We start from the raw sequence: 25,567 nt of genomic DNA, 5'->3' as shown, positions 1-25,567 counted from the left end.
ACTCCGCCCATGACAAAAGGTCATGAGGAAGGAGGCTTGGCATACGCAAAGGCGGGATCGAGCCTCAGGAGTCCCCCTGGAAATTCTCGAACATCTACCCCCAAAACCAGAGTCTGCCTACTTTCTGCTTTGTGCTTTCACCTACACCTCTGACTTTACGGGGGGCTGTCCCCCACTACCTCTCTCTGAAAAAAGAGTTAGCTTACAGCTCCAGTTAATAATTCCCGGGCGTGACAGTGTTTAACCTACAAACTCCTTTGGAAATCCTCTAACCTGCCTGAATAGGTTTTTTCGGCCACATGTGATTGTTCAGAGCCTCCCAACTGTGAGAGGCAGGAGATGTTCTAAACTGTCTAAACACAGATTCCTTTGAGTAGTTAAAAGATTGATTAGAAATTGTATTGGTGAAGGGTTTTTTCACTTATTGGGCCAATGTTTGCTGCTAAGTCTCCATACTCCTTACCTACTGTGTCCTTGGCAGTGTATTGATTGATATGTGGGTGTATAGAAATGTAAGTAGTAGCCTTAATGTTTGTAACCTTGGACCCTTAATTCTTTTCTTGATTGAGCCCATCTCACCTTTGCCCTATAGGAATGCAGCTTTGTCCAGTGCTGTTTTGGAGGCTGGTGCCTGACTTTGGAATAATCACCTTAAGAGAAAGATAAGTTTCTTAAAATGTTAACAGGCCTCCTGGCCAGAAGATGATGTAATTCACCTGAACTTTTGCATATGACAAGTCTGAAAGCCTGGCTTCGATTAGGACCAGGAACTGCTGTCCTTGCATGACTCCACCCCTTCCCCCATTATCCTCTATGCACAACTTAAGGTATAAAAACTACTTTGGAAAATAAAGTGCGGGCCTTGTTCACTGAAACTTGGTCTCCCCATGTTGCGCTCTCTCTCAAATTCTGGCTGAGTCTCCATCTGGAGCATGGAACCCGCCATGCTTGCTAATTATGCCTGGGCTTCTAAGATCCAACCGGGGAGGCCTCAGTGTCTCCTCTCCTTCGGGAGAACGGAAGGATGCCTGCGGCCTACGTAAGTGGTGCAAACTTCTTGTCTTGAAATTTTATTGGCCTCCCGCGTAAACCAAGCTACTCAGCCTCTTTTCTCCACTGAATTTTCCTACTGAGCTATCCTCATCCTATTACTCTTTATATCTTTGATAAATATTTAAATAAATAGGTCGCCGAGGCCGTCCCCGCTTCGAATACCCTGGATCAGCCAGGGCTGGTCCCCGGCAGTGGCCACTGCTGTTTTCCAAATTTGCTGGCATATTGAGTGCAGCACTTTCACAGCATCATCTTTCAGGATTTGGAATAGCTCAACTGGAATTCCATCACCTCCACTAGCTTTGTTCATAGTGATGCTTTCTAAGGCCCACTTGACTTCACATTCCAGGATGTCTGGCTCTAGGTCAGTGATCACACCATCGTGATTATCTGGGTGGTGAAGATCTTTTTTGTACAGTTCTTCTGTGTATTCTTGCCATCTCTTCTTAATATCTTCTGCTTCTGTTAGGTCCATACCATTTCTGTCCTTTATCGAGCCCATCTTTGCATGAAATGTTCCTTTGGTATCACGCCCCCATGCCCGAGGCCAGGGGCAGCGACGAGAGGAGTTACCCCGCTTCCCAGGTCAGGGGTGGGGGCCGGGAGGAGATACCCCATGGCCCAAGCCCGAGGCCAGGGGCGACGGGCGGGAGGAGCTACCCCACGCCCCTAAGCCCGAGGCCAAGGGCGGCGGCCAGGAGCACAACCCCATGTCCAAGGAGCCGTGGCTACGCGGGCACAGGAGGGCCTAGAGGAGCTATCCCACATTGAAGGTCAGGAAGGGCGGTGGTGAGGAGATACGCCTTGTCCAAGGTAAGGAGCAATGGCTGCGCTTTGCTGGAGCAGCCGTGAAGAGATACCCGACGCCCAAGGTAAGAGAAACCCAAGTAAGACAGTAGGTGTTGCAAGAGGGCAGCAGAAGGCAAACACACTGAAACCATACTCACAGAAAACTAGTCAATCTAATCACACTAGGACCACAGCCTTGTCTAACTCAATGAAACTAAGCCATGCCCGTGGGGCAACCCAAGATGGGCGGGTCATGGTGGAGAGATTTGACAGAATGTGGTCCACTGGAGAAGGGAATGGCAAACCACTTCAGTATTCTTGCCTTGAGAACCCCATGAACAGTATGAAAAGGCAAAATGATAGGATACTGAAAGAGAAACTCTCCAAGTCAGTAGGTGCCCCATATGCTACTGGAGATCAGTGGAGAAATAACTCCAGAAAGAATGGAGCCAAAGCAAAAAGAATACCCAGCTGTGGATGTGACTGGTGATAGAAGCAAGGTCCGATGCTATAAAGAGCAATATTGCATAGGAACCTGGAACGTCAGGTCCATGAATCAAGGCAAATTGGAAGTGGTCAAACAAGAGATGGCAAGAGTGAATGTCGACATTCTAGGAATCAGCAAACTGAAATGGACTGGAATGGGTGAATTTAACTCAGATGACCATTATATCTACTACTGCAGGCAGGAATCCCTCAGAAGAAATGGAGTGGCAATCATGGCAAACAAAAGAGTCCGAAATGCAGTACTTGGATGCAATCTCAAAAATGACAGAAGGATCTCTGTTTGTTTCCAAGGCAAACCATTCAATATCACAGTAATCCAAGTCTATGCCCCAACCAGTAACGCTGAAGAAGCTGAAGTTGAATGGTTCTATGAAGACCTACAAGACCTTTTAGAACTAACACCCAAAAAAGATATCCTTTTTATTATAGGGGACTGGAATGCAAAAGTAGGAAGTCAAGAAACACCTGGAGTAACAGGCAAATTTGGCCTTGGAATACGGAATGAAGCAGGGCAAAGACTAATAGAGTTTTGCCAAGAAAATGCACTGGTCATAACAAATACCCTCTTCCAACAACACAAGAGAAGACTCTATACATGGACATTACCAGATGGTCAACACCGAAATCAGATTGATTATATTCTTTGCAGCCAAAGATGGAGAAGCTCTATATAATCAGCAAAAACAAGACCAGGAGCTGACTGTGGCTCAGACCATGAACTCCTTATTGCCAAATTCAGACTGCAGTTGAAGAAAGTAGGGAAAACCACTAGACCATTCAGGTATGACCTAAATCAAATCCCTTATGATCATACAGTGGAAGTGAGAAATAGATTTAAGGGCCTAGATCTGATGGATAGAGTGCCTGATGAACTATGGAATGAGGTTCGTGACATTATACAGGAGACAGAGATCAAGACCATTCCCAGAGAAAAGAAATGCAAAAAAGCAAAATCGCTGTCCAGGGAGGCCTTACAAATAGCTGTGAAAAGAAGAGAAGCAAAAAGCAAAGGAGAAAAGGAAACATATAAACATCTGAATGCAGAGTTCCAAAGAATAGCAAGAAGAGATAAGAAAGCCTTCTTCAGCGATCAATGCAAAGAAATAGAGGAAAACAACAGAATGGGAAAGACTAGGGATCTCTTTAAGAAAATCAGAGATACCAAAGGAACATTTCATGCAAAGATGGGCTTGATAAAGGACAGATGTATAACATGGAATCACTGTGCTGTACACCTGAAACTAACACAACACTGTAAATCAAGTATACTTGAATTAAAAGCATAAATTAAAACTATATTTTTAAAAAGTTGTACCCACATGCCAAGGCCTGTCTTTTTGCATTTCAGCAATGGAGTCCTTAAGTCCCCTCTCTTCAATTTCTCTTTCTTTCACTGAAGATGTTACTATTGGTGACAACCTGGGCAGTTACTAGAGGAAAACTGTGCGTAGAGGAAAAACTCTGAGGCCAAGGGGAAGTGAGGTAGGGTGGAACACAGTCCCCAAAACCTGGTCATCATCACAGATGTCTGTGTACAAGAGCAGCTCGTGCTCTGGAGCCCACGTTCTGCTGCCTTTCCTTGGTGGCATCCGCAGGTGCTCACTGAAGTCAGGTTGTGAAGAATGACACACGGAAAGAGAATGATGTCTGCATGGGGCCCCCGGCATTCCTCCCTGCATGGCCCTCGCTCAGCACATATGTTGGCAGCCTGCTACCAGACAATCTGGTCTGCCGGCATGTCTCTCCTGTGTGATAGAAGACCATGGCCCTTTGTTGGAGGAAAACCCCACTGGCTTGGCAAAAGCTGCCTGTGTGAAATAACTAGGTCAGACTCTATGGCATTATTAGAATGCAATGCTGGGGGAAAGGAGCCAACTCTGTACTGCTGTGAAATCCAGGTTTCCCATCTCTTGGCAGAAAACAACTGGGAAGAAGGGAGGAACAAAACGCTGGGCTGGAAAGCATTCCTAACAAAGAAGGAAACTGTCCCCCATCAAAGAGGCTGACCTATGAACACATCTGTGCTGTTTAAAAAAAAAAGGCTGGATTGTTTTAAGTTATAAGTTCCACTACAGGACTGACTCATCCAACAGGTATTAAAATGACAGAAAACTAAAAACCAAAACAACCCTCTTCTAAAGTTTTGAAGTAAAGTTTCAATAGTTTCCCAGATAAATACTGATCATCTTAAACAACTGATTAATCAGAAATGGATTATTCTAGTCCTGACTCTCGAGGTCAACTCAAAATTTGATCTTTAGTTTTTCTCTACCAACTCAAATGCCATCAAGGTGAAAGACAAAAAAAAAAAAAAAAAACCAACCCCTGAAACAATCTTTCCAGTTCAGCAGCTTCAGTTTAAAAACACTTTAACAGATGGTTTAAAATTTATCAGGTCAAATCATCTTAGAGATCAGAGCTTATATATGGGAACTGACTTCTCTGCCAGTTCAGTTCAGTTGCTCAGTCGTGTCCAACTCTTTGCAACCCTGTGGTCTGCAGTACGCCAAGCTTCTTTGTCCATCACCAACTCCTGGAGCTTGCCCAAACTCATGTGATCAAGTCAGTGATGCCATCCGACCATCTCATCCTCTGTCAGCCCCTTCTCCTCCCACCTTCAATCTTTCCCAGCATCAGGGTCTTTTCTAATGAGTCAGCTCTTCGCATCAGATGGCCAAAGTACTGGAGTTTCAGCTTTAGCATCAGACCTTTCAGTGAATATTCAGAGTTGATTCCTTTAGGATTGGTTGGTTTGATCTCCTTGCAGTCCAAGGGACTTGCATTTTCTCCAACACCACAGTTCAAAAGCATCAATTCTTTGGCACTGAGACATCTTTATGGTCCAATTCTCACATTCAAACATTACTACTGGAAAAACCATAGCCTTGACTAGACAGACTTTGTTGGCAAAGTAATGTCTCTGCTTTTGAATATGCTGTCTTGGTTGGTGATAGCTTTTCTTCCAAGGAGCAAGTGTCTTTTAATTTCATGGCTGCAGTCACCACCTGCAGTGATTTTGGAGTCCAAGAAAATAAAGTATGTCACTGTTTCCACTGTTTCCCCATCTATTTCCCATGAAATGATGGGACTGGATGCCATGATCTTCAAGTTTTGAGTGTTGTGCTTTAAGCCAACTTTTTCACTCTCCTCTTTCACTTTCATCGAGAGGCTCTTTAGTTCTTCTTCACTTTCTGCCATAAGGGTGGTGTCATCTGCATATCTGAGGTTATTGATATTTCTGCCTGTGATCGTGATTCCAGCTTGTGCTTCATCCAGCCCCACATTTTGCATGATGTACCCTGCATATAAGTTAAATAAGCAAGGTAACAATTTTTATAAAGCAAGGTAACAATATACAGCCTTGACGTACTCCTTTCTCTATTTTGAACCAGTCCGTTGTATCATATCTGGTTCTAACTGTTGCTTCTCCACCAGGAAGCTTATTAATTCTTATGTTCATCAGAGTAACTTACTGTTACCCTAAGGGTCTTAGGCAAATGTCTTGAATGTCAAAAAAGTCAAAAGTCTCTAGTTGTTGCTACTTCTTTTGTCCTGGAAAAATAATGAATAAACTTCTGATTACAGTTTGGGGTCTATAATATGCTTTATCTGTTCATAGCCATTGCCTTCTCTGGTCCCAAGGATACTAGATGCCACCAATATAGCATTCATTTACTCATGTGCAGCAATCTGACCCAAAGCTGTAAAGACTGCAATGGTTAAAAAGACTAGCCATGTTTATTTGTCATTATATCAAAATAAACAAAAACCAACCAGCCAACCACTGCAGAAGAATGACCTGATCACCTCTGTCTTAGGCTGTTAGCAATCATATTTTACGCTTGAGAAGAAGAAAAGACATGCTTGTTCTGAGCAAGGGGTGAGCTAAGAAATAAGGTCCTGGCAAAGCAATGTAGGAAAGAAGGGATAAGAAAGGTCAGGTATGATGTACCCACGTGATTCTTTCCAGGTCTCCCTGCTCTCAGCTGGCTTCTTTCCTCCTTTTATTTGCAGGGCATCTCCTAGTGGTTCAGACAGTAAAGAATCTGCCTGCAGTGCAGGAGACCCAGGTTTAATTCCCAGGACGGGAAGATCCCCTGGAGAAGGGAATGGCAACCAACTACAGTATTCTTGCCTGGGAAATCCCTGGACAGAGGAGCCTGCCAGGCTACAGTCCATGGGGGTCACAAAGAGTCTGACCCAACGGAGTGACTAACACTTTCACTACTCTCACTTTCCTTCAATGGAAGAGCCTTTGGGCCCTTTAACCAAATGCTTAACCAAAACAGGATAAAAATGTAACCAGCAAAATTACTCTACCAAAATCTGTGGATTCAACCAAACTCAGGTTAAAAAATATTAAAAGAAAATTCCAGAAAGTTCCAAAAAGCAAAGCTTGAATTTGCCATGTGCTAGCAACTGTTCACATGTTATGCAGATTGTATCCACAGCTACTGACAAGGCCTTTGCATTGTACTAGGTATTATAAGTAATCTAGAGATGATAAAAGGACATGGGAGGATGTGTATATGCTATATGCAAATACTATGCCATTATATCTAAGGGACTTGAGCATCCAAAGATTTTGGTATCCACAGGGGTCAAAGCCGTCCCCTGTGAATACCAAGGAACAACTGAAATTCCTTGGTAGGAAAACTTCTCTTAAGTAATCTCAGAATCCAATAAGGCATTGGACTTCTTGAACAGGATGCTTCGGGTACACGAAGGGTCACTTGATGCCTGCTGCTGCTACTGCTAAGTCGCTTCAGTCGTGTCCGACTCTGTGCGACCCCATAGACGGCAGCCCACCAGGCTCCCCCGTCCCTGGGATTCTCCAGGCAAGAACACTGGAGTGGGTTGCCATTTCCTTCTCCAATGCATGAAAGTGAAAAGTGAAAGGGAAGTCGCTCAGTCATGTCCGACTCCTAGCGACCCCATGGACTGCAGCCTACCAGGCTCCTCCATCCATGGGATTTTCCAGGCAAGAGTACTGGAGTGGGGTGCCATTGCCTTCTCCCACATGATGCTTACATGGTGGAAAAAGAAGGGATGGGGACGGAGAGAACTTTGGGAGACAGCTACCTGGGTGACACTGCTCCATGGCATTTATGCCAGTTAGAGATAAGCAGCTGATCTCACAAAGCACCCTCCTGGAACCCTTGGCATCAGCACTTGGTGAGTCCAGGACTTGCTCCTCAACATGTGTCCAACCTCACAGTTCTCAAGTGTCTTTAAATAAAAAAAGTGAAAGTGTTAGTTGTTTCTCACTCTTTGCGACTCCATGAACTGTAGCCCACCAGACTCCTCCGTCCATGGAATTCTCCAGGCAAGAATACTGGAGTGGGTTACCATTCCCTTCTCCAGGGAATCTCCCTGACCCAGGGATTGAACCCAGGTCTCCTGTACTACAGGCAGATTCTTCACCATGTGAGCCACTAAATAAGTAAACAAAACGTTTCTGCAAATAAACTCTGCAAAACCCAAATTGGAAATCCTATTTTACAACAGAGGCCATCTACTCCTAGAGTTTAAAATGCAAATGTTAAATGATTTGCCCAACATCTGGATACAAAGCAATCAGATTGTTATCTTTGCTCAAACTCTTGTTTATGTATAATGATGCTAGAAACTTGCCTTACAACAAGTGATATTATCTGACTGTATCAGATTAAAAATTCTAGAGAATTTCCATACCCTCTATTCCTGCCCTGACAGGGTTGTTGTTTACTATGAGATGAGAGAGTATTCCAGCTTTATTGAGATTAATGGTCTCAACCTTTACAGAAAGTAGGACACAAAAAGCCTTATTGTCTAACAATGATAGTTGAGGAATTACATTATGAAAAGTAAACAATATCAAAACATGTAATTAAAGAGCAAGTGATACGTGAATATGGAAAACACATGTGGCTCTCTATAGTCCTTAAGACTAGCAAAACAAAGTAGTTAGTTAATTCCAAGAAGAACACAAAAGACAAAAACAAACTTTAATCATAGCAGAAAACTAAAATGAAAATACAGGATTTTCTGTTTTTCAGTAAACCTTGGATCTCTGCCCATAGCAAGTTATAGGGAAACAAAAATTTAGAAGCAAAAGCCTTTATGTAAATATTTAGATCCCATGAAATCTAGAACATAGTGAAAATTTATTTATATGCCATGTAGTTATAAATGAGGTATCAATATATTCTGGTGTTTTCCCTAACTGTAGCAGAGTCCAGGCAGATTCAAGGCATAAGAATTAGTGGAACATTTTTTTTTTCTTTAAACAATTGTGCAAAATTAGTGCAAAGGATAGCAGAGACTGGATTAATTCTTATTCCTTTTATTCAGGCCACCTCCTTGGCCCGAAAGAATACTTGACAGTGAGAAAATGCAAAGTACAAAGAAAAACGCCAAGAACTGCAGGTGTGGAGGGCTGAATGTGGAAGGTGGAAGATTAGTATTGTGAGAAGCAGGGACGGGAGTAACACGTTAGTCCCAGGGCTTACTTCCACTTTCACTACCAGGAGTAAGGATAAGTAAACACACGGATGTACAAGGGAGCCAAAGGGAAGTCAGTCAAGTCAATGGCATGTTATGGGGATTAGTCAACATGTTTCTGATGAGACATTCAAGAATGTGTGGGCTTCCCTAGTGACTCAGACGGTAGAAAAATGTGCCTGCAAGGCAGGAGACCCGGGTTTAATTCCTGGGTTGGGAAGAGCCCCTATGGAAGGGAATGCCTACCTCTTCCAATATTCTTGCCTGGAGAATTTCATGAACAGAGGAGCCTGGCAGGCAAACAGTCTGTGAGTTGCAAATCAAGTCGGACTTCACTGAGCGACTAACACTTTGACTTCCCTTTTCATGAACGTGTGAGGGGAAAGAAATGCAGTGGAAAAGTTACTCATTCAAGGAGGAGGTCTCTGTGACAACTACAACTCTGTTAGAGTCCAAGAACATCCCTTGTTAGTAACTCCATGACAATCAGGGGAAACTCGACTCAGGAGTGACCCAGAATGACATTTGTACAAACTACACTGTCTCCTTCTCCACTCAAACACACCATCAACTTCTGAAGGCCGGTGGCCAGTTCTTGTTCACCCTGAGTTCTCTGCTGCGTCTTCGCATTTAGCAGGAGCTCGGTTTGCTTTTCTCCTAGGAAAAAATACCTTTCTTTTTTTCCTGATGATAAAAGTAATATATACTCAGTAACAAAAAAATTCTGAAGATATAGAGAAGTATAAAGGAATAAAAGTCATATGTAATCCCATCTCCCAAAGAGGAGCCACGCTTGTCAATATTTTGGATCTCTCTCTCACACACATGCACATTCACTAAGAGAATACCATGCTATGCACACTGTTCTAAAAACACCCATCACAACCATTTTTTTAGCTTGATATAAAGCTCTACACCATCATGTTTAATAGCTGCAATACCATCTAAACAGTTCCTCCACTGATGAACATGTATAAGCTGCTTCCAATCTGTTGCTTTCATAAACTGCTGCAAGGAGCATCTTTGTACATATATATCTGTGTACATGTTCAATCACTATTTCCTTAGGCTAAATTCTACAAGATTTTAAGTTTTGGAAGTTTTTTGATATATATGTTGCCAAACCATCATCCAAAATATTTATAAAAATGAACACTTCCACCAGTAGAGTATGAAGTGCCTTTCCCTCACTGGATTTCATTCTTTCTCACTTTTCCCATGATAGTAAAAAAAAAAAAAAAAAAAATTCATTTTCACCTTTTAATTAGAGAGCACTAACATTTTTGTGGGTACTGCCCAACTGAATTACTGCTTTTCTGAAATGTCAATTACTACTTTCAACTTGGGCTTCCTAGGTGGTGCAGCGGTAAAGAATCTGCCTGCCAATGCAGAAGACACAAGAAATGTGGGTTTGATCCCTGGGTTAGGAAGATCCCCTGGAGTAGGAAATGGCAACCCACTCCAGTATTCTTGCCTGGAAAATTCCATGGACAGAGGAGTGTGGTGGCCTAGAGTCCATGGGATTACAAAGAGTCACATGACTGAGTGCGTTGACATACACACACACACACACACACACATTCTTGACCTAACTGAACTATCTTATTATTTATAACACATTCTTGACCTAACTATCTTATTATTTAATCCCTTTCCAGTAGGTTATCTTGGTTTTTACTCATGAGATTCTAAAGACCACACTGTAAGTAAATGCTAATACAGAAGCAGACCATATAGTTACTTCCCAAAAGAAAAAGAGAGAAAGACTCTAGGGCGCTGTCCACCAACTCTGTCCTCAACAATGCTGATGTGTTTTCTGAAATGTAGACATTTAACTGGAATGTGTGAGAGTAGTTTGAGAAGGTCACTGCCCCCTGGACACACTTTCCATTACAGTTTATACGCCTCCTATGCAACTACCAAATATGAGGATATATTTTGACTCATATTTCTTTAGAATATAGAACTTACTGCTTATTTAGTTTACAAATGATTTCTGTTGCTGGTTAAAAACTGATGCACAAATTCTTAAAAACAAAAAAAAAAGACTTGCTATTTTATATTTGTAAATGGCTATAGTTTCCAAATAGTACAATTGACTACTTTCAGTCATTTCCCATCAGAAATATATGTAGTTCATTTATAAATAATATTAGATTTTGCCATGAAAATGCTGCTACTGCTGCCGTTTCTTTTTTTGTTGTTATATTGATAAAGGAACGTTCAATGCCGATAGCTCCCTAGTTTGGTCTATGTATTTTGCCTTTGTTTGCCTGTGTTAAAATAAACTCTGGAGTTCTATTATTAGAACATCACGTTTCAAACACAGGATGAGGGTGGAGGCATAATGCCTCAGGCATAACTGTGGTTCAATATTTCCCTCTAGCCTCTGCCAAGGAAGCAGTAGTTTTAGCAAACAGAGTTCCCTATGTTTTTAAATATTACATTCTTAAAATTTATGAACCAGGCTAGAGGAAATATGAAAATAGAACTATGACATGACATTTACAATAAAGCTTCCTTAAAAGGAGTTAAGCAACCAAAGCAGATAATAAGCTTTCCACAGTGGGAAGATGCTTATTAGTTTAGGAGCCTTCCCAGAGCGGAGGGACTCTGAGTTAACTTTTCCTTATACCCACAGTTGCAGTTGGGGTTGGGATTTGCGTTAGCACGATTTCAAACTTGTTTTGCTTTCCTGTTTCCCCACAGGCAGTCCACCATTTTTATAACTTTTGCTTAGCCATCCTTAAAGGTGATCTGCAGAAAACAAGAGGAAAAAAGAAAGGAAAAGGAAGAAAAGGAAAAGAAGAGGGAAAATGTGAAAAAGTCTGGAGTGGCTGTTTTCATACTTCCCCTTTTCCAGAAGAAGCCATCATCTGCTTGCACTGTTCTCATCCAGTAGTGGTAACATTAGAGAAAGGAATGTGGGTGAGATTAAGCTATAAGATATTCCCAATAAAGTCAGGAATGATAAAATGATGGATATGATGAAACAAGACAAGTGTGTGCAATAGGACATTTTTAAGAGAATGATTATCTTCCTGGAGGCTGACCTCTAATTTGATATCCCCTAAGTTTTACTATTCTATTATAGATTTAACAGCATTCCAATTATCTTAAACTTTTTTGAACCTACTAACATTTTCAGTTCATGTCACCTCTCAAGGAAGATTATGCAATAGATTTTCGATGCAGGCATGATGGCTGTCCTAAATGACATTTTTTGATCTTTAAGAAATAGCTCCCAATCTCATACTCTGGAATCAGAACAAAAATAATATTGCTATAACCAAATCCTTCATGACTTAATGGACTAGCACACTATCCCATCTACAATTTTAAGATCCTTCGACTTAACAATAATTTTAGCTTGACTTTATTACCATAGGTTTTCCACCGCTTACTCTCTAGTTACTCTTAATTAATCTGATTTCAATAGCATACTTAATTTCAGTTTTTGGAAAATTAAGTGGTTATGACTCAGAAATATTAACTGTTAGGCTAATTAATACACCAAATCCACAGTTGTGAACTGCCCCCTCTTTTCTCAGTAACGTGAATTGCATGGGACCTGGGTTACCACTGATATTTCATGCTTTTGAATGAAAGCCTATCTCATAAAATGTGAATATGATCTGAGAATAAACAGAAAAGGGAGTTTCAAGATACTGTTCTTCAGATTTTTGAGCTGAAGAAGATACATAAGGTGTAACTGAGGGCGTAAGTAAGGCAACAGGTGTTCATCTCACTAGGTTCACATGTAATTCTTCTGCAGACTCCCTCAAAATGACAACCCATCATTCCCAGAGAGCTCTTTATCTTCCACAGGAGATTCCCCTGCGCCGTCTAAGAACTGCCCTGAGTTATTTTTGGCTGCTTAGGGTTTGCAGCACAAGCGTCCTGTCTTCCACTATGACTCCCCTATTGGACTGTTATATCCCCATGTCATAACATGTGCCTTGGGCATAATCTTCTCAGACCATCTCTCTGGGAACCGATGTTTGCAACCTCATTCATAGCGAGAGGAAGAAAAACAAATCAGAGCATCTGGTGCCCAGCAAAGCAAGGACGGTGCCAACTCCTGTCAGCTGGTTAATGCTTTATAAAGATAGTATTTTTTCGGTTGTAACTCAAGACGCAGTTTACAAGAATGGCTGCTCTTCGTGGCATCAAAATGAGGATGCAGAGATGTTTCCAAAACAAAGTTAAAAAACCCAAGTGACTCATTTAAAACAATGGCACAAAAATCTATTAATTGACTACAAATAATAAATAACACCTTAAAAAATCCTCCTCCCAATCAGTTATTGGGAAGTCTTAAGAAATAAAGTGTTCTGAGGAAATGAGTATTCAGATGAACTTTACACCAATTAAAAGGTTACTTTAACCTTTTGTGCTCAAAATTTCCCCAAATGTAGTACATAACATTTCTGATCTTTAGAGAGGACACTGCACACAACTACTATTACTACTACTACATTATAAGTAAGGAGGTAAAAATGGAGAGAGAGCTTCAATTAAAAATAAAAAACATGGGTTGTGGTATCTGGCAGAGCTCGGTTCAAATCGCAACTCAACTATATACAGCTAGCTAGCTGTGTGCCTCTGTGTATATACTTTATCTCTTTAAACTGAATTTATTTACCTGTAAAAAGGGGGGAAATCATAGAAAGAAATTCAGGGTTCTTAGGAAGATTAAGTGAGATGTGCATGTAAAGCAACTACACAGAGCCCAGAACACAGTAAAAGCTCAATAAATGTGAGATCTTGGTGTTCTTTACTTAACATGAAATAGTTCTTTATTGACTACTTAATTGATTATGTTAAGTGCATTCACATACTTTACAGTCATTATGAACTTTCACCTGCATCTTGCTGTTTCTCTCTGCTACCACTCAGATTACAAAGTCTCTTCTTTTGTTATGAATTTACCAGTTTTTAATAGGTATTCCACTACTCCTTTATGATAGTGATATACTGCTATCATAGATATACTGCTTCTATCTGCTTTGGGCAACCAGATTAACCAAATTTGTTGACTTTCTTTGAAATGGCCGTGGTGCTTTGGTTTTGGATGTCAGAGGCTTTTTAGCTTTCTTCAGATTCTGAGTAAACTGTGACTGAAACAAAGGGATCCATCCCAGAAATGAATAAAATATGGTAGAGTTAACATATATTACTCCTCTTATCCCAATCTCTTTCAAAAGAGGTCCTATGATATCTGGCATCAAACAGAATGAAAATAGTAAGATTAATGAATTGTAAATAGAGACAGAGATGAAAAATAAAAAAAAAAGAAATTCCTCCATCTACAACAACATGGATGGACTGAAGAGAGCATCATGCTAAGTGAAATAAGTCAGACAGAAAAAGACTAACGCTGTATGCTATCACTTATATGTGGACTCTAAAAATAAAACAGGACCAAATTGCCAACATCCACTGGATCATAGAAAAAGCAAGAGAATTCCAGTAAAACATCTACGTCTGCTTTATTGACTATGCTAAAGCCTTTGACTGTGTGACTCACAACAAACTGTGGAAAATTCTTAAAGAGATGAGACTACTAGACCACCTTACCTGTCTACTGAGAAACCTGTAAGCAGGTCAAAAAACAACAGTTAGAACCAGATATGCAAAAACTGACTGATTCAAAATTGGGAAAGGAGTATGTTACGCTGTATATTGTCACCCATTTATTTAATTTATGAAGAGTACATCATGCAAAATGCTGGGCTGGATGTATCACAAGTTGGAATCAAGACTGCTGGGAGAGATATCAGCAACTTCAGATAGACAGATGATATCACCATACTGGCAGAAAGCAAAGAGGAACTAAAGAGCCTCTTGATGAGGGTGAAAAGAGGAAAGTGAAAAAGTTGGCTTAAAATTCAACATTCAAAAAACTAAGATCATCTCTATCTGGTCCCGTCACTTCACGGCAAATAAATGGGGAAACAATGGAAACAGTGGCAGATTGTATTTTCTTGGGGTCCAAAATCACTGCAGATGGTGACTGCAGCCATGAAGTTAAAAGACACTTGCTCCTTGGAAGAAAAGCTATGACAAACCTAGAGAGCATATTAAAAAGCAAAGACATCACTTTGCTAACAAAGGTTCATATAGTCAAAGAAACAATTTGATGCTTTCAAACTGTGGGGCTGGAGAAGACTATTGAGAGTCCCTCGGACAGCAAAGAGATCAAACCAGTTAATCCTAAAGGAAATCAACCCCGAATATTCATTGGAAGGACTGATAATGAAGCTGTAGCTCCAATCCTTTGGACACCTGACACATAGAGCTGACTCACTGGAAAAAAAATCCTGATGCTGGAAAAGATTGAGGGTAGAAAGAGAAAGGGGCAACAGAAGATGAGATAGTTGAGCAAACTCTGGGAAATAGTAAAGGACAGGGATGCCTGGCATGCTGCAGTCCATGGGGTCGCAAAGAGTCAGACACGACTTAACAATTGAACACAGCAGTGAATACGACAAAAAAAGAGAGTCACTCACAGAGAACAAACTAAATGGTTACCACAGGGGAGAAGGAAGGCAGGGAGGCAAGAAAGAGGTAGGGGATTAAGAGGTACAAACTACTATGTATAAAATAAACAAGCTACAAGGGAATACTGTAAACACAGGGAATATAGCCAGTATCTGTAAACGGAGTATAACCTTTAAAAATTATGAACACTGTGTTGCATACCTCTAATATATAATATTATATACATCAACTATACCTTAATATCGGAGAAGGCAATGGCACCCCACTCCAGTACTCTTGCCTGGAAAATCCCATGGACGGAGGAGCCTTGTAGGCTGTAGTCCATGGTCACTAAGAGTCGGGAACGACTGAGCGACTTCACTTTCACTTTTCACTTTCATACACTGGAGAAGGAAATGGCAACCCACTCCAGTATTCTTGCCTGGAGAATCCCAGGGACAGAGGAGCCTCGTGGGCTGCTGTCTATGGGGTCACACAGAGTCAGACACGACTGAGGCGACTTAGCAGCAGCAGCATACCTTAATAAAAAACAAATAAATAAATATAGATGGAGAATCAGGGCTATCGAACATAGGAGGAAGAAATGCTAACCACAGGAACAATTTTAATTGTTGTGATTTTAACAGGAGACTGGCACAAGGCCTCCTGGCAGCAGAGCAAGAAGGAAGTGTGTTCAGTGATACAGTCCTTGTTATCAGAAAAAAGGAAGCATTCTGATTTTTCAGGGAGGAGAAAGCTTCATGTATGATCTTACACAGAAACACCCACTTTTTATCCATTTTCCTAACAATGTCCTTGGCAAGGAACTGGGGTTATAAAATACAATATACTGGTAACCTTTTGACTTTTTTGTCCTTAGTTCTCATATTGCTTCTACTTTTGAAGCCATTAGTCTGCATTTCACTTAGTTTCATCTATTACCATCACCCTCGCCCATGCTCTTGACCTTCGCTAACTAGATGACAATGAATATCCCAATTCATCTCCTAGTATCCAGTTGTCTTGTCTGCCAATTCAATTTATACACTGTCACTATATGGATGTTCCTGAATCAACACATTCAAATCACAGATTCAAAAACCTTGTTACCTACAACGTCCTCTGGAGAAAGTGCAAACTTTTCAGATAGGTATTCAGATCTCTCCTAATCTGATTCATCTCACATTGTATTTATTGTCCCTCTCCATTCCTAACCCTCCAACCCAACCGTGCTTTCTCGTCAGACCTTGACTGTATCATGCTGCTTTCTGTCTCTCCTCCTCTGCTCACATGATTTCCCCTCTGGAAACCCCTTCCATGCTTCTTTCCACTGATCCAAATCCTAATTTTCCTCAAAGGTGTAGCTCAGTTCTTCTCTCACGAAGCCTATTTCTAACAACTGGCTTCATGTTTCTTTCTCCGGCACCAGACTACTGTCCATGCCAATGGATGTGGGTTCTGTGGACCTCTGGGGATTCCTGAAATCCTTTGAGGGGGCCCATGAGGTCACAAGCATTTTTATACAATACTAAAATGTTATTTCTTATTCTCATTGTGTTAACATCTACAATGACGGTACAAAAACCAGCACCGTAGCACATCTCAGTAGTGGCACCAAAGCGTGCAAGTCATCATCGTGCTCTTCACCACCAACTCACAGTCTGCAGGACAGACTCCCCTCTCACCCCTGTATTAGCCATCCTCCCTTCTCTCTCCCCACTGGTAACCACTTGTTTGTTCTCTATTTGTGAATCACTTCACTTAGGAATGTTCTTCATGAAGCTGAAACAATTACTAACTTTATGAAACCTTGACCCTTGAGTACCTGGGTTTTTAATATTCTGTAAAGAAATGGAGGTACTCAGAAAGCACTCCTGCTGTGCATCAAAGTATGATGGTGGTCTTCAGGAAAATTGCCGAGCAATTTTTGAGTTGTCGGTTTTTTCCACAGACCCTACTTTCACTTGACAGACAACTGACACAAAACGCAGTTATCAAGCTTAAGTGTTTGGCAGATATTTTCCCTAAAATGAACAAAGCGCAACTGTCATTTCAAGGAAAACAGCTGACAATATTTGTTGCTAATGATAAAATTCACGCTTTTGAGCAATTAACGTATTAGAATTTAAGACAACTTGTATTTGCCACTGGGAACTTGACAGGTTCCCAATATTTAATGGATTTTCTTATGAGATTGATGAAATGGAGATTGGAGATATTTTTTAAAATATTTTATATCATAAAATGGATATCATGAAATGGATCAAAATTTGTAAAAGTTAGTTAATTCAATGAACCAATATTTTCCAACTGCCCAATGCACAATAATAAAATCATGCTTGGATAAAGATTCAATCAAAATGCAAGACAGACTTCACCTCCCACCCCTATATTAGCCATCCTCCCTTCTCTCTCACCACTGGTAACAACTAGTTTGTACTCTCTATGAATCTGCTTCTTTTTCTTTTATTCACTAATTTGCTGTATTTTTTAGATTCCACACATAAGTAATATCATACAGTATTTGTCTTTGTCTGTCTGACTTACTTCACTTTAGCCAAATACCATCCAAGTCCATCCAGGTTGCTACTATGCCTTAGCAATTGTAATTAATGTTGCTGTAAACATCGGGGTGGATGCATCTTTTCAAATTAGTGTTTTTGTTGCTTTCAGGTCTATACCCAGGAATGGAATTGTTGGGTTATATAGTAACTTTTAGTTTTTTGACAAACCTCCATACTCTTTTCCACAGTGGCTGCTCCCACCAATAAGACAGGAGAGTTCCCTTTCTCATATCCTTCCCCACATTTGTATTCCTTTATTTTATTTTATTTTATTTTTTTTGATGACAGCCATTCTGACAGGTGTGAGGTGATTTCACTGAAGGTTTGATTTGATCCCTGATGAATAGTGATGTTGAGCATCTTTTTCTGTGCCTAGGCAGCTACTCGTAAACTAATGAAATTAGAACATTCTTTAACCCCCCACACAAAAATAACTCAATATGGACTAAAGACCTAAATGTAAGCCTGGATACTATCAAACTCCTAGAGGAAAATACAGTCAGAATACTCTATGAAGTAAGTTGCAGCAATATCTTTTTGGACCCATATTCTAAAGCAAAGGAAACAAAAGCAAAAATAAACAAATGAGGCTGAGTTACACTTAAAAGCTTTGCCAAGGACAACCTGCTGAACAGGAGAAGATGTTTGCAATTGATATGACTGATAAGGCATTAATAATCAATATATACAAACGCTCATACAACTCAACATCAAAAAACAAACAATCCAATTTAAAAAATGGGCAGAAGAAAAGAACAGGCATTTTTCCAAAGAGGTAATGCAGAAGGACAACAGGCATATAAGAGAGATGCAAGACAGGCTTTTAACACACAAAAGCTCACTGAAATGGTTTTGCATTCCATATTATATGCAATGTTTAAGAACTACTATTTATTGAATTTTAATGTGGCATCAAAGAAGAATATTGACATTGACCTAAAAAGGCTTTAAAATACTCTTTTCTACCTACCTATCTCTGTAAGGCTGCATCTATGTCATATACTTCAACCAAAACAACATATTGCAACTTTTAACTAAAGTTAAAAGCCTCAAATAGAAGAAACAGCTGTCTTCTCTTAAAGAGATCTGTAAAATATGCAAAATAATGCCACTCTTCTTGCTAATTTTTGTTTTAGAAAAGTCAATTTCATAAAATATTTTCATATGTAAAAAATTTTCATATTTTGAGTTTCTTATGGATTGTTTAATTATTTTTTTCAGTTCTAATACTATCAGTTATTTAATACAGATAGATATATCCATGTTAAAGATGCTCTTGGGGGTCAATATTTTATTAACAGCGTAAAGTATAAGAATATAAAAAGTTTAGAACTACTGTTCTATAGCATTCATTCTGGCTTTTAATTTTAGATTATATAAATTGTAACAGTATGATACCATATAGAGTATGTGAAGTCGCTCAGTCATGTCCGACTTGGCGACCCCATGGACTATACAGTCCATGGAATTCTCCAGGCCAGAGTACTGGAGTAGATAGCCTTTCCTTTCTCCAGGGGATCTTCCCAACCAAGGGACCAAACCCAGGTCTCCCGCATTGCAGGCAGATTCTTTACCAGCTGAGCCACAAGGGAAACCCATATACAGTATAATGCCACCTATTTTTATGTATACATACTATAATTTTAATTGGATTATAATGTGAAGGAAAAGAACTGTTTTTAACCTATAACAACTAGGAAAGTAAGCCAACAGATACTTGCTGAATTGCCTTGAGATAACATATTCAAGTCAAAGTGTTTAATAGACAAGGTTCTGCCTTGTCAGTTTCCAAAGGCTGTTCCAGGTGGTCTGGAAAATTTAAGATTATGCTCTATCCCAATGCAGTTGTCAGCTACTATATTCCATTAACATGTTTTCGTTTGTTTGCTTGTTTTTGGCCTTACCATGTCGCTTGTGTGATCTTAGTTCCCCAACCAGGGACTGAAACTGTGTCCCTGTGGCAATGAAAGTGCAGAGTCCTAACAGCTGGATCTCCAGGAAATTCTCACTAATGTTAACCCTTATTGACATTTTTTTTTTTTTTGAAGTTTGCAAATTCTTTATATTTCCAGCTGTTGAGACAATTTCTGAGAGCTGAGGTTACCTCTAGCGGCGAAACCAGAGCCAGCTATTAAGCCGCCAGAATGCTACAGTAATTGAATACATGACCATTTCTCTTTCAGCCCATTCTTTGTTCTCCTCTTTCAGAAGTTGTAGACGTCTATTTAGTTTCTCTGTCGTCTTAATCAAGCTGCATCTACAACCGTCATGTCTTCTGAAGTTCCTTCAATCATTGCATCTATATTTGAAATGCCATACCTGACGTTGTCATGATGAGGATGAGAAGTGGTGGCAGCAGACCCACCACGTGACACAGGAATGGAGTCAGTTTTGACCAGCTGTCCATTTTGGCGAAGAGCATTTTCACTCATAGAGCGTTCTCCTTTTAGCCTGCCAACTGCACGGATTTCATCATTTTGAGGGGTTGGAGCAGGTCTTTCTAAATCCAGAAAATCTAGCGGTCTTTCACTCAGCGTAAGCACACGAGGTGGTGTTTTTAGAGCCAGAGGCTTAAAGGGAGTTATTTGACTGTATAAGGTCAAGATCTGCTGGTCTTGAAAATGGAATGTCTTCATTATTTCCTGCTACCACAATTCTCTCTGGAATTTGCATAATCACATTAGCATTTGAAACTCCTTCTTGAAATCCTTGTTCCAGGTCAGCATTTGGTGGTGCTACCTTTAATTTTTCTGGGACCCTCATTCGCTGACTAATACCTTCGGTGTATTCCATTTCATACTGAATTCGACTAATTTCCACCATCTCAGCAGCAGTGGGAGAAGAAAAGGCTGCCCCACTCACTAAATGTGTACCAATTACTTCTTGCTCTTTGGCATTATTTGCTTCTGTGCTTCATATTAAATCCATTAACTTGCCTCAGTATGCACGTGCTGGATTTAGAGCCACTTTTGTCCCCCTGGGCCCGCTGGAGGGTCCGCCGGCTCCTGGGGTGCTCGGGTGGGCGGTCTCAGAGGCCATCGGCCGAGCGCACGGAGGCGCCCGGGCAAATCACCGGCCGGAGACGCACGCAGCCAGGGGGGAAAGAAAACCCTCAATGACATTTTGAATGACTATGTTGTTCCATACAAGTATTTTCCCCTATCTCTGCACCTGTAGTTTCCATCTCCTAAATTTCCTTCTCTCCCTCTCCACGATTTCTGACTCTTCATGGAGCCCTTTCCTGACCTTCCTTGTAGCTTGGGTCTCTCTCTGACTTTCTCTCAGAGCACCTTATATTCATCTTTAAATGTCACCTCACAATTTTAATTGTGTAATTATTTGATTAATGTCTGTCTCTCTCACTGGAATATATGCCCCAAGGGATATTTCAGTGAAATTTTTCAATTGTATCTATTTTACAGGGTTATAGAAATATTAAATGCATAAATATTATTAAATAAATCAACTGAAATTAATTAACCCTTTATCCTATGACATTTAGTAATATGATAGCTAAAGCATCAGGAGGAAAATTTTATTACACATTACAGAAGAAACAAATTGATGTGTTTTCTCTTTTTAGACAAACTGCTCAGAAAGTAGATCATGGATGGCAGAAGTGTGCACAGAGGGACTGTGTGAGTCCCGGGAAGAGAGGTGGCAATGCTTCTGAGGGGGGCAATAAGACAGGGACAGGCTGAATCAGCAGGTCAGACATAAGGGGCTGGGAAGATTCTGAGGTTTCCAGCCCAAGTGGCTGAAAGGATGGAGATTACTTTTACCAAAATTCAAAAAGCTGGAAGAGAAATACAATTAGAGAGGGAAGATTATGAATCAGTAATATTTTCAAGTGGAGATGCCACGGGTCTGGGGTTGAGAGAGAGCTGAGGCTGCAAGTATAAACTTGGGAGGTGTTAACACAGAGCTTATAATCGAATCTGAGGAAGTGAGTGAGAAGAGCAGGTGAGTTTGGGTGAGCTCTGAGGACATGGGACAGACAGGAGGGGCTTGGGTGAGAGAGGAGCAGATAGTGGGAAGGCAGAGAAGTGGTGGGAAAGATGGAGAGAGGGGCAACCACATGGTAAACTGACTCCCTTCTCCCCCACGCCCTTCTTTCCCTTCCCACTTTCTCTGTCCCCCCCACCCACCCCCACACAGGGACTACCAGAGGAGGCTACTAACTGGACAGCTTATGTTCTGTTTCTCCTTCTTATGCCCCCTACATACTCATGCCACACTGGCTACACTGTTCAATACAGTAGCTACTAGCTGCATGGGGTTATTTAATTTACCTGAATTAAAATGAGACAGAATTACATATGCAGTTCCTCTGTCTCACTAGCCACTTTCAAGTGTCTCCACAACCACGTGTAACTAAGTGGACAGCACAGACACAGAACAGATGGAAACACGGTCAGAGCTGCCCCTAGACATAGCTTTGTCTCCTCAGTTCAAAAGTCCAGACCCTTAGCTGGAGACTGCTACAGTCTACCCGAAAGTAACTTTTATATTTTTTTTAACTTTTGATTTTATATTGGGGTATAGCCGATTAACAATGTTGTGACAGTTTCAGGTGGACAGCAAAGGAACTCGGCCATACGTATACATGTAACCATTCTCCCCCAGACTCTCCTCCCATCCAGGCTGCTGCATAACATTAAGCAGAATTCCCTGTGCTATACAGTTGGTCCTCATTGGTTATCCATTCTAAATATAGCAGTGTGTACATATCAATTCCAAACTCCCTAACTATCCTTTCTCCCCACTCTCCCTCCCTGGCAACTATAAGTTCATAGAACTAACTTTTTAACTTCATTTTCTTCCACTTCCCTAGATCAACCTTGTGCTGGATACAAACTGAGCATACCTCACCCTCTTCCACTTTCATTTCTTGACTTAGGCTGTGCTATTTGGATACCCTCCAGTAAAATATCTACTGAGACGGTTGGGTTTATGCACCACCTTGCCTGGGTTCTGTGCTATGCTGTGCTTAGTTGCTCAGTCATGTTGGACTCTTTTTGACCCCATGGACTGTTGCCCACCAGTCCTCTGTCCATGGGGATTCTCCAGGCAAGAATACTGGAGAGGGTTGCCATGCCCTCCTCCAAGGGATCTTCCCAACCCAGGGATCGAACTCAGGTCTACCACATTGCAGGCAGATTCTTTACCATCTTGAGACACCAGGGAACTTAAGCAATCAGACACGAATCTAAGAGTTGCTATGAACTTATTTTGTAGATGTGGTTAACTGATGTGGTAATCAGATTACTTTAGGGAACAGAAATTATTCTCAATGATCTAAGTGGGACTCAGGTAGGCAGCTGGCTGGCCTTAAAAAAACTGAGGCCTCTCTGAGAAAAAGAAATTCCGTCTCGAGACTGCAGTGTCTGCCCCTACCCAGGGGTTTCCAGCCTGCCCTTCCTGCCTCTCTGCCCCACAGATTAGAACCCACAGTTGTGGAAGCAGGTTCCTTGAGATAAGTCTCTTTAATAAATATTTCTCTCTGTGTGTGTATTAATACAGATACATACATGTACATTTGTGTATATACATGTATGTGTATGTGTGTGTGCTAAGTTGCCTCAGTTGTGTCCAACTCTTTTCCACCAGGCTCCTCTATCTATGGGAGTCTCTGGGCAGGAATACTGGAGTGTGATGCCATTCCTTTCTCCAGGGGATCTTCCCAATCCAGGAATAAACCTGTGTCTCTCAGGCCTCCTGCACTGGCAGTCAGGTTCTTTACCACAAGCACTACCTGGGAAGCCCATACACACGTACAGACATAGCCAAACACACACATACACATATGCTTACACGCGTGTGTTTGTGTCTAGATATTCTATAAGTTCTGCGTTCTGGTAAAACCTTGACTGGTACAGATTTTAGCACCTGATAAAATGTACTCTTCAAGGTTGCAATACATACCACCTTCTTCAAAAATACAAACCTGATTTTTCAAAGACAATGATGCTAGACCTGGCTGCACATTTGAGTCACCCTTGTAAACTTTATATAAACATACTCAGGTTCTGTATATAAACATAGGCAAGAGCAAGATTAGTACATGAAGGCGGAGCGTGGGCGTTCATGTTTTAAAAGAGGTTCTCCGGTAATTTTGACACACAGCCAAGGCTGAGAACTACAGTCCAAGCCGAACTCCTCTGGCACTTTTGCTGTAAGTGCCACTGAAAATCATCAAACACAGCACACCATTTTACATTCTTTCAACCAGCCAACCAACCAGCATCAGTTACATGATTTAACATCTGTCAGATAATAATACAGTGTGCAGGGGATACAGGCAACAGTATACCCACTCTTGATCTTGAGGGCAAACCCTGAGATATACAGCTTAATATTATTCTTTGAAGCACACTGATTAATGAATTATTATGTGATGGGATACATAAAAATTTTACTGCAATATTTAGAGAAGCTGATAGTGGTTATTCAAAACAGTGCATAATTTAAGTAGCTCTTATTTCAACTGAAAACTCTATCAGCAAGTGTCAATAAATGCTCTATATATGTATTTATTAACAGACTGTACTGTTGGTATTTGTGATACTGCCAGGCATGATTAATTCTCAACCCAGAGATCGTTTGGTAGGCACCAAAGTGTCTGTAACTACTTTCTTAGCAGCAAAAGCTACAAATGCTCCTGTGAGCTCGATCTAAGGACAGCAAAACCAATTCCTGAGATCAACATAGTCTGATTTAATCTGCAAGAGCAGGAGGAGGGTTTGGCTACACTGAAGAATATGGGTTGGGGCACTGCAAGGCTGGCTAGCCCCGTGCCTGCAAGATGCTTTGCCGACTTGCAATCCATAAATGTTAGATAAGACTTCTCACTGTATTATTATTTTATGAACACACTTTTCAGATAGCTAAAATGCTTTTCAACCCCTGTGCAGTCACTGAATGACACTCTTGTGAGGAAATCTACTGCTGATTTTTCTGCTTTTATACATTCAGAAAACTAAGATCATCACATCTGGTCCCATCACTTCATGGCAAATGGATGGGGAAACAGTGGAAACCGTGGCTGACTTTATTTTTCTGGGCTCCAAAATCACTGCAGATGGTGACTGCAACCATGAAATTAAAAGACACTTACTCCTTGGAGTCCCTGGTGGCTCAGATGGTAAAGTGTCTGCCTACAGTGCAGGAGACCTGGGTTTGATCCCTAGGTCAGGAAGATCCTCTGGAGAAGGAAATGGCAACCCACTCCAGTATTCTTGCCTGGAAAACCCCATGGATGCAGGAGCATAGTAGGCTACAGTCCATGGCGTCGCAAAGAGTCAGACACGACTGAACGACTTCACTTCACTTCACTTCACTCCTTGGAAGGAAAGTTATGACCAACCTAGACAGCATATTATTATTATTATTTTTTTTAGACAGCATATTAAAAAGCACAGATATTACTTTGCCAACAAAGGTCTGTCTAGTCAAGGCTATGGTTTTTCCAGTAGTCATGTATGGATGTGAGAGTTGGACTGTGAAGAAAGCTGAGCACCAAAGAATTGATGCTTTTGAACTGTGGTGTTGGAGAAGACTCTTGAGAGTCCCTTGGACTGCAAGGAGATCCAACCAGTCCATTGTAAAGGAAATCAGTCCTGGGTGTTCATTGGAAGGACTGATGTTGAAGCTGAAACTCCAATACTTTGGCCACCTGATGCGAACAG

General features: G+C 41.0%; 1 protein-coding gene and 1 pseudogene across 3 annotated transcripts in view; both read right to left on the bottom strand.

Annotated features, from left to right (window-relative positions):
* The window catches only part of ANO6 (anoctamin 6), a 234,930-nt gene that overhangs the window by 97,332 nt on the left and 112,031 nt on the right, over window positions 1-25,567 (bottom strand). The window lies entirely within an intron of this gene.
* Window positions 19,897-20,899, bottom strand: LOC113893032 (annotated as a pseudogene).

Source organism: Bos indicus x Bos taurus, chromosome 5 (assembly GCF_003369695.1).
Source record: "Bos indicus x Bos taurus breed Angus x Brahman F1 hybrid chromosome 5, Bos_hybrid_MaternalHap_v2.0, whole genome shotgun sequence".
In the NCBI taxonomy this organism is placed as follows: Eukaryota; Metazoa; Chordata; class Mammalia; order Artiodactyla; family Bovidae; genus Bos; species Bos indicus x Bos taurus.
The sequence above is the reverse complement of the archived record's forward strand: the minus strand, read 5'-3'. Positions and strand labels throughout refer to the sequence as shown.